Source organism: Corapipo altera, unplaced genomic scaffold (assembly GCF_003945725.1).
Source record: "Corapipo altera isolate COAL_440 unplaced genomic scaffold, ASM394572v1 24, whole genome shotgun sequence".
In the NCBI taxonomy this organism is placed as follows: Eukaryota; Metazoa; Chordata; class Aves; order Passeriformes; family Pipridae; genus Corapipo; species Corapipo altera.
The window spans coordinates 7341658-7350039 of NW_020884903.1; positions in this window are offsets into that span (position 1 = coordinate 7341658).

Consider the following 8382-nt stretch of genomic DNA (forward strand, 5'->3'; position numbering starts at 1 on the left):
AAAGAAAGAAAGAAAGAAAGAAAGAAAGAAAGAAAGAAAGAAAGAAAAAATACAGGCAGCAAAACCCAAATACTAACATCACCTTTTAATAAAAGATGATAGCGAAGTAATAGCATATCTGACAGTCACAAATGGTCAACTCAGAAATTCTTATCAAATCATTACAGTTGTCTGAAAATACATTAAATTCATTTAGTGCTTCAAACTGCTGGGTTCATGGAAAGTACTCCTTTAAAATTACTGTCTTTGGAACAAAAGAATGAGTTAGGTGCCCAGATCTGTAAAAGTAAATTGAAGATATATAAAAAAAAAACCATTACAGTCAAGTAAGTCAGACGCTGATGGATTCCTGGCTGATATTTAAACATTCATAAAATGCTTAACTCCATTTTATAGAGATACACAAGAGCTTTATTACACTGTTACGGCAGGAAAACAGATAACAGTCCTATTATAAGTTACACTTTGGACCTTATATTTATTTGTGCATGAACACATCCTTATATGCACATTTAGAAGCATATGAATGAATGTTAGAGAAGATTTTCTCATTCAGCCTAAAATGTCACAAATGTTTTCAAATGTGATAAGAGAGTAATTTTTCAGAGAAAAATTATTTCATCTGAAAAGCCTTTTTTGAACTATTTGACCTAGAAAAATTTTCATGAATACCATTTTTTTTCAAAATAATATCTATCCAGCTTCTATTTTCTCAAGTTGCAGCTTCAACTGCTCTATATAGAAAAAAAATGCATTAACTACAATAAAATAGTACTAAGTATTAACCTTAAAGATTAAGTACTGGCCATTTGCTTTGTGCATAATGCCTGTATTACTTTTAAAGAGTTACAGAAAATCAGTGTTGTTAATATTGAACCATTCTTCAAAGGTATTCAGGTAAGATTAAACTGTGAAATCATAAACGTGTGATTGAAGATAAGTAGGGGAATTTTTATGTTTTACACCACGCATTCCCTAAAGGGGTGCCCACAGCCTATTCTACCCAATATTGTAAGCAATGAAGGATGAGGAATGATGACTTGGTTACACATTAAAAACAACCACACAACACAACGCTCCAGTTCCAGTGGAAAAGCACATGGCTGTGAAGACTGAAATAGATTTTTCCTCCTGCCACTCCCCACGTGCCCACGCAAAGGAACCAAGCTGGAATTGCTGGGGTTATGAAGTAGACTATGTGAAGATGTGAATGTCAGACCAGGGAAAATGCAGACCATGATTCCTGCAGACTTTAACAAATTGATGCTCTATTTCTCTCTGGATTCAAAGGTACAGTCATGTTAAGGGTTATAAATATGAAGTATAATCCCCAACTCTTGGACTACTCCCAAAAGATCATGCAAGTTAGACTTTCTCATGAGCTCATACTTCTGTTTGGGACTCTGTGAGTCTCAGTCCTGTCCTGTGAAAGTTGCAGGTATTGGCAGTAACTGCAGAATATTTCTTCAGATTGAACAACCACTTCCTAGTGCCAGTCCAGATACACCCACATAACAGTGGAGTATGCACCGGTTTGGGGTATGGTATATCCAGGATGTTCTCAGAAGACCAAAGGTTTATAAAACTGTGGGTTTGTATGCTCTTCTGGAGGATATGTCTCATTAAGTTCTCTAAAAATTCAGTACATTTTGTTGTAAAGTAAATAATGTGAGGTATTATGCTGAAGCAGTGGGATTGTGGCTGTTACCTCCTCTACCACCATTAATAATACTAAATCCTGAAATGTCTGATATCCATACGGGCCACTATTTGAACTAGTGAAGGCTGTGAATGTATGGAAAAGATACACATTCAGATGCCTTTCTCAGCTGCAGAGGTTGCTCAGTGTGAGGGTGGTGCACTGTCAGTGCAGCTCAATTTTATGAACAAACGCAATGAACTCCAGACTGCTAGGAATTTGTGATTTTTCTTCTCTATTAGATGTTTTGACCTCAGTAACTGTATGTCACCTGCTCTCTCCTACAACACCTGGACATAAGAAACTCACACTGTGTATAATTCAGAGAGTGATCATGAGGACTGGGTGGAAGATAACAGCAAAGCTGAATACGAGACAGATGAACTTTATTTGCCTTCCCTTACTGATAGGATGAATCACAGTCGTTGTTCTTTCCCTGACATCAGTTTTTACAGAATTTCTTAGCTGCTACACACCTTTTTTTTTCTTCATTCCCACCAGACTGGATAGTCTGCTAAGCTGTGTCATGCTTCACAAGGATCCTGTGCATGTTATCAAGGATGGTTGTACTTAGACAAGTTTCCCAATATCTTCCTGCACATCCAAAGCTTTCCTTCTTAACTCTTGTTAATTTGCTTTTCTCAGATCTCCACGCAAGCAACTCCCTGATGGTCTAGAGAATACAAGAGGAGGTACATGTTTCTGCTTGGGTATTTTGGAGCAATATCCAGCAATAGCTGGATATTAAAACACTGGAGCTCCTGTACCTTAAGGATAGGTTCATCACAGCTGTAGTAATGGAATACATTAGTTTGCATAAGACCACTAAGAGTCAGCTTTCCTAATAGACAAAATCTAAGGCTAAAAGAACACAGTTTCCTTAAACCATGGAGTTGTTACAATAACACAAAAATACAGAAAAAGAATAAGGCAACAAAATGTCTGATGTAGGCTATATTTAGCAATAGTCACATTTTATTCCTCAGCATTTTGGCTAGATTCCACCACTGTTTTGGTCAGGTCAAGCTGGAATCTCCTTTGAATTTTAGGCATATCTCTCTTCCTTCTATTTTCTCAGGCTCTTACTGTCTTCTTCTCTCAAGAAATGGTTGAGAAGGGGGGGAATGATAGGTCAACTACAACACAAAACTGTGCTAAGCTTGACTGTCCTAACTTTCACTTGTGTTTTGGAAGACTTTGCTTCCTAGTTTGTGAAATTTGACACTGAGACACTATTGTGTTACAGTCAGTCTCTTTTCTCCACATTCTTAAGGTTCTTTATTTAACATTTCTATCTTACTTCTTCATTATCACATTCTTGGGTTTAGGCTGTTTTTTTCCTTGTGCATATTTCTGGAGACATATTCATAACAAAAGAAACATAAAATGAACAGGTCTCTTTTCTACATTCATTCTCTTTCTCAATAACACATGGTTAATTTGTAATGAATTCTATCACAATACCAGAATTAAAGGCTACCTGAGAGGGTGGAATTGGTGGACTAACAGATAGGTCAATCAAATACAATAATTTCCCTGTGGGAGGGGAGGAAGTTGTAGGAGTAGATAGGTTTTGTCCCACTATAGTTCTTTTCATTAACAAAATATAGACAAAAAAACCCATACAAAATATGAAAAAGGTACTAAATAGGTAGAATATTTTTTAGTACAGGACTTCCCATGGTAGACACAGTTGCAAACTTGGATGAATCAGAATTCAAGTTTGTCTTAAAGCTTAAGTGCACTTAGATAAGTTTCAGGCTTTGAGTCTTTAAAGATAATTATATTGGAAAAGAATACTTTTTACACAATATGGGATATCATTCCCTAAAAGTTTTCCTGCAGCTGTTTTTGAAGATTGTTGGAATATTGTAGGTAAAATGCCAAACACATTTTTTTAAATAAATTACTTCCGTGGTATTTACTATGTTTCATGTTTAGAAATTGGCAGAAACCAGTTGGGAAATTAATGTTTTTATAGCTATATTTGTTTGCAAAGGGATTAAGTTTAATGGTTTCTCTAAGATTTGGCTGCCTTAATTTGAAACATTATTTCCCAACAAGCAGAAGCATAGTATCTTACTCTTGGATGCTGCCCTTCATAGTCAAATATATCAGTCTAAGCCCTTTATGATAAAGTCAGTATACAAATTCTTCTAATATAACTGCTGCAGGGCATTGTTCTCCAAAAGCAGATCGAGGCAGACATCTGGGGAAAATAGTGCCTTTAGCTGGTGTGGTTATCACCAAGAGAACACATCTGTGAAGACAAAGTTAGTTTGACAGCACAGTTACAGGGGCCCCAACCATGCCCATAGTACTCCATGGTTGGGGCAAAGACAAAAAGCATAAATTATGATTTGTGTCAAAAATCAGAGTCTCAGAGGAGCAGAGATTTGACTCTCACTAGCTGTCTGACAGAAAAACAGAGGCAACAATATTGCCTTTTTTGATCTCCAAAACCAGACTAAATCAGCTATATCATCACCACATAAACCAGGAGATGATACTTTTTTAAATTTATCCTTCTGACACAGGCCAGGAGGAATAGGGTAAGATATAAGCCTATATGTCTATCCTGTATTTGGGGGAAAAAAGAATATGTACTACGGATCTAGATAGAAAGCCAGTAATAAATATGCATGTGGTTTCACGCAGGAACTAATGACTTTGCTTTTTACAATGCCAATGGAAAAAAATAGTTTTTTAATATTGTCTATCTAGATGATTTGTATTTCACACTAGTTCACAAAGGACTCTGGTTAGTATGTGATTTATGGTTGGAACAAAATAATTATCTGAAACTTAGCTGAAGGTAGGTTTTCAGTACATTAATAATACATTAGCTAATGTTTCTTCTTTGGCATTGCCTATGCAAATTTATATTATCATAATAAAAATGACTGTTTATTTTAACCTGGAAACAGCTTTAGATGAGAACACGCATTTGATCTGATGTCTTGATTAAATACTAACTGCCAGTTCCCAGATAAACTTTTAAGCAGAGTTTTTCCTTTAGTCTCAGCTGGTGTTTGGTCAGTAAAGTAAAGGGAGAAACAGCTTGCTTTTCTAAAAACTGAGAGAAGCTCTCTGTGGTCCTCTTTGGCAAGTATGGTGAAAGTTCATCCTGGCTGGAAACTTCAAACACTGATAGCTGTCACAGGAAAATCATTCATGACTGTGAATCATATAAAGTCAGATTTAAAACATATACTGCCTGAATTTGTTCACTTTGTCGAGCAAGCATAGGTGAAGATAATTTCATTAAAATAATTACTTTCTGACAAATGGCAATACATATTGTCTGTCCAAAATAGCATTAGATTTGATTGCTCTTAGGTAGATCAGAAATTAACTTCTCTGCTTGAAATAATTTGTGACTTGATTACCTGCTGAATATTTCCCTTTCCAAACTATGATTTCACATCAACAGGTATATTAGAAATCATATTTTAGAAAACATATAAGGCATTAGTCATGGTAATGTATTCTTCAGATGGAATCATACTATGTCTTCCCTGCCAATGCCCATTGAGTTTGTCCCTGTTGAGTTTCTGAGAACATTTGACTTACTGAGATTTCTGAACAGAAATAGGATAAAACATTTGGGGTAACTGCTTTGGGGAATCTTCCTTCATAAGTTATGACTTTCTCAGCAAATACAATGTATATACGTCTTACAAGAGTATTTTTGTGGAGAAGTAACAAGACAGTTTGTCTGCATTCCTGTGATTCAGAGTGGCCTTGCTATGTGTTTGTGTCTCAAGTTGCCCATGGGACCCCTATGCAAATGAATATTTGATTATTCTGGCTGATGCTATCCATAGCAGCTGAAAATAAATACCAGACTGATCATTTTATAAGCTCAGGATGGCTAATTTACACTCTGTAGAATGTAGAATAAAATGCTTTGTATTTTACACATATTTTGCTTACCTCTTGTTGCATTTTCTTTGTAATAAAATAAATAATAACAATGCCATTCATACCTGGATCATAAAGAAAGATAAAAGAACAACCATAAACAATTGGAGAAAAATCTGTTGAAAAATACTAATATATATAAAATTATTATAAATCAAACCCATTTTCCATGCATGTTATGTGATAAAACTATATTAAAACAATATACTCAAGAATAAATGGCTGATTAGCTTTGGAAATATAGCACTGTCTTCAATTTCATTGGCAGAAAATTTTGCACAGTAGAGTTCTGACAACAAGACATGAATGTCAGGGAGGTGACACAAGTTCTGCTTGTTACCTCTTACTGCAGAGATTGGAAAACTAAAATTTGCCCAGGAGTGTTGTGTGTTCTGAAACTGCTGCTCTCTTTAAATGATATGCAGAACAATTTTTTTTAAAAATAGAATTAGTTCTGTCTCAATTTGAGTACATATCAAATTTTTCTCAGATCCTACAAACCAATTTTTGTGTAGCTGAGAGGTGGTGAAGAGGGAGCAGGAACTGCATGTGGAAACAGCTCTACAAACTTACAAATCTTTCAGGGTTAATCTGTAAGGGAAATGTCTTTTTGTCAGTTAACTGAATAGGATTATGTACTTTTCTGGTTGGTAATTGAAAGGAAATGTTCCTTTCTTTTTTGATCCTTCAAGAACTTTCTGTACTTTAAATAATTGCTAGTCTCATTTTGAACAAAACTTTTGTTTAATATGTTGTAAAGTGTTGTTGTAAAGTTTTCTCCCTAAAATTACTGAATATTCTGATTTTACATATCAATAAAACAGAAATTAAGGAAGAAATCATATTCTATCCAAAGTTGGAATTCCAGCTCATACTATCCTTTTGACATTTCACTAGAAATATCAAGGAAACAACAATAAGCTAAGTATTTTTATCTATTCCTTTTTATGATATTATCTTTTATAAAAAATTGCATAATTATATAGAAGTTTTTGCTTGGATAAAAATAATACAGACCCTTACTCCAATAAAAATAATGCAGACTCTTGCTCTGAAATTTGTATAATTGGGAACTGAGTTGCTAGAATATAAAAGTGTAGGTAAATATTCATCTGCTTCACCAATTACTATTTGACTAAGGCAAAGAAATTCAGAACAAAGTAAATAATAAGGGTTATTCTATGGAAGGAGAGTAATAAGAGTGTAATTTTCACACTCGTTAGACGTGGATACAAAGCTAAAAGCAGTCAATGAAGATGCAAGAGTCTTTAGATTGTAATATTAAGATTCTGTTTTGTTATTTTTAAATGGAACACTATACCCAGTTGATGGTGGGGTAGCAAAAATAGTTTAGTACCCAGTTGTACCCTTCAGGTACTGGAAGACCTGGTACTGGAAGACCAGGTCACCCTGAAGCCTTCTCCAGGCTGAACAATCCCAGCTGTCTCAGCCTTTCCTCATAGGAGAGATTTTCCATCCCTCTGATCATCTTTGTTGCCCTACTGTGAACCCAGTCCAACCAGTCCACGTCTTTCTTATACTAAGGGCTCCAGAGCTGGATGCAGTAGTCCAGGTAGTTATAGAGAGTAAAGTTAAGCTTCATCCAAGCACTGTAATAATTTTTCTAGATTGTATCTTTCCTACTTGGTGCAAGACTTTTCTCCAATATTGTCTATTGATTTTGAAAGCCTGAAATAAATCTGCCAGACTTTCAACTATAGAATTATGTTTCATTGCCCCAGTCTACAGCACACTGCACACTGCAAATTCCCGTTTCATAGAACTTCAGGGTAATGGTGCAGTAGAATGTAGATATCTAGGAAAAGAGCTCATGAAGCTTTCATTAAGCTTATCATACCAATCAAACTTTTTTCATTGAAAGTATTTATGAAGTAGAATTTTATGTAACAACAGTAATGCACTATCTTGTCAATCCCATATATTTACAGTTTATTGAGCAGCCTAGGTTCATTCTTGTCCATCCCTATTTTACATGTAACTAAAGCAGACACAAACAATTCCCTGTTTGTTTTTGTTTGTTTTGTTTTGTTTTGTGTTTGGTTGTTTGGCTTGGTTTGGTTTGTTGTGTTGTTTTGGTTTAGGTTTGGTTTTCGGTTTGGGTTTTTTTTTTCCCCCTTCCTAATCTCTCCTAAATTTTATCTGTTTTCCTCAGAAGTCATTCTCTTGCTAGATCGACCTCAGTGAACAGTAGTTAAAAGACATGGTCATCACTGTGGAGGGCACAGAATGCCTATGTGTGACACCTTATTTTTTAACTTCAGGTGGACTTTTTTTCCTTTCTTTCTTTTTTTCCCTCCCCACTTCTGTTCATGTGTTTGTTCCATTAAGTTTGTTAAATTAACACAAGAGTTCAGTGTTTGCTGGTGGGCTACTACGCGGCTTCCTGAACACATGAGGCGGAAAGATGCCCTCCCGGGCCGTGTTCCCAAAGGGATCTGCCGCACGAGCCGGGGATGCCGCGGCCGAGACCATCTGCTAGCCTGGAGAAAAGTAGGTAAACCCACTCGGCCAAGGCCGAGGAGGGCATCTGGCCGCCGCCCGGTGTCATGCCCGGGGGCGCGGAGCCCTCCGGGCACCAGAAGACCCGCGCCCCCCACCCTGGGTCCCAGTCCCCCGGTGGCTGGAGGGTGTGCGCTGGGGGCGGGCTCCGCGGCCGCGGCGCCGGGGGCGGTGTCCCCGCTCCGCCCCGCCCCGCCCACCGCCCCGCCCGCCCCCGGCCGTAGGCGCGGGCAGCCGCG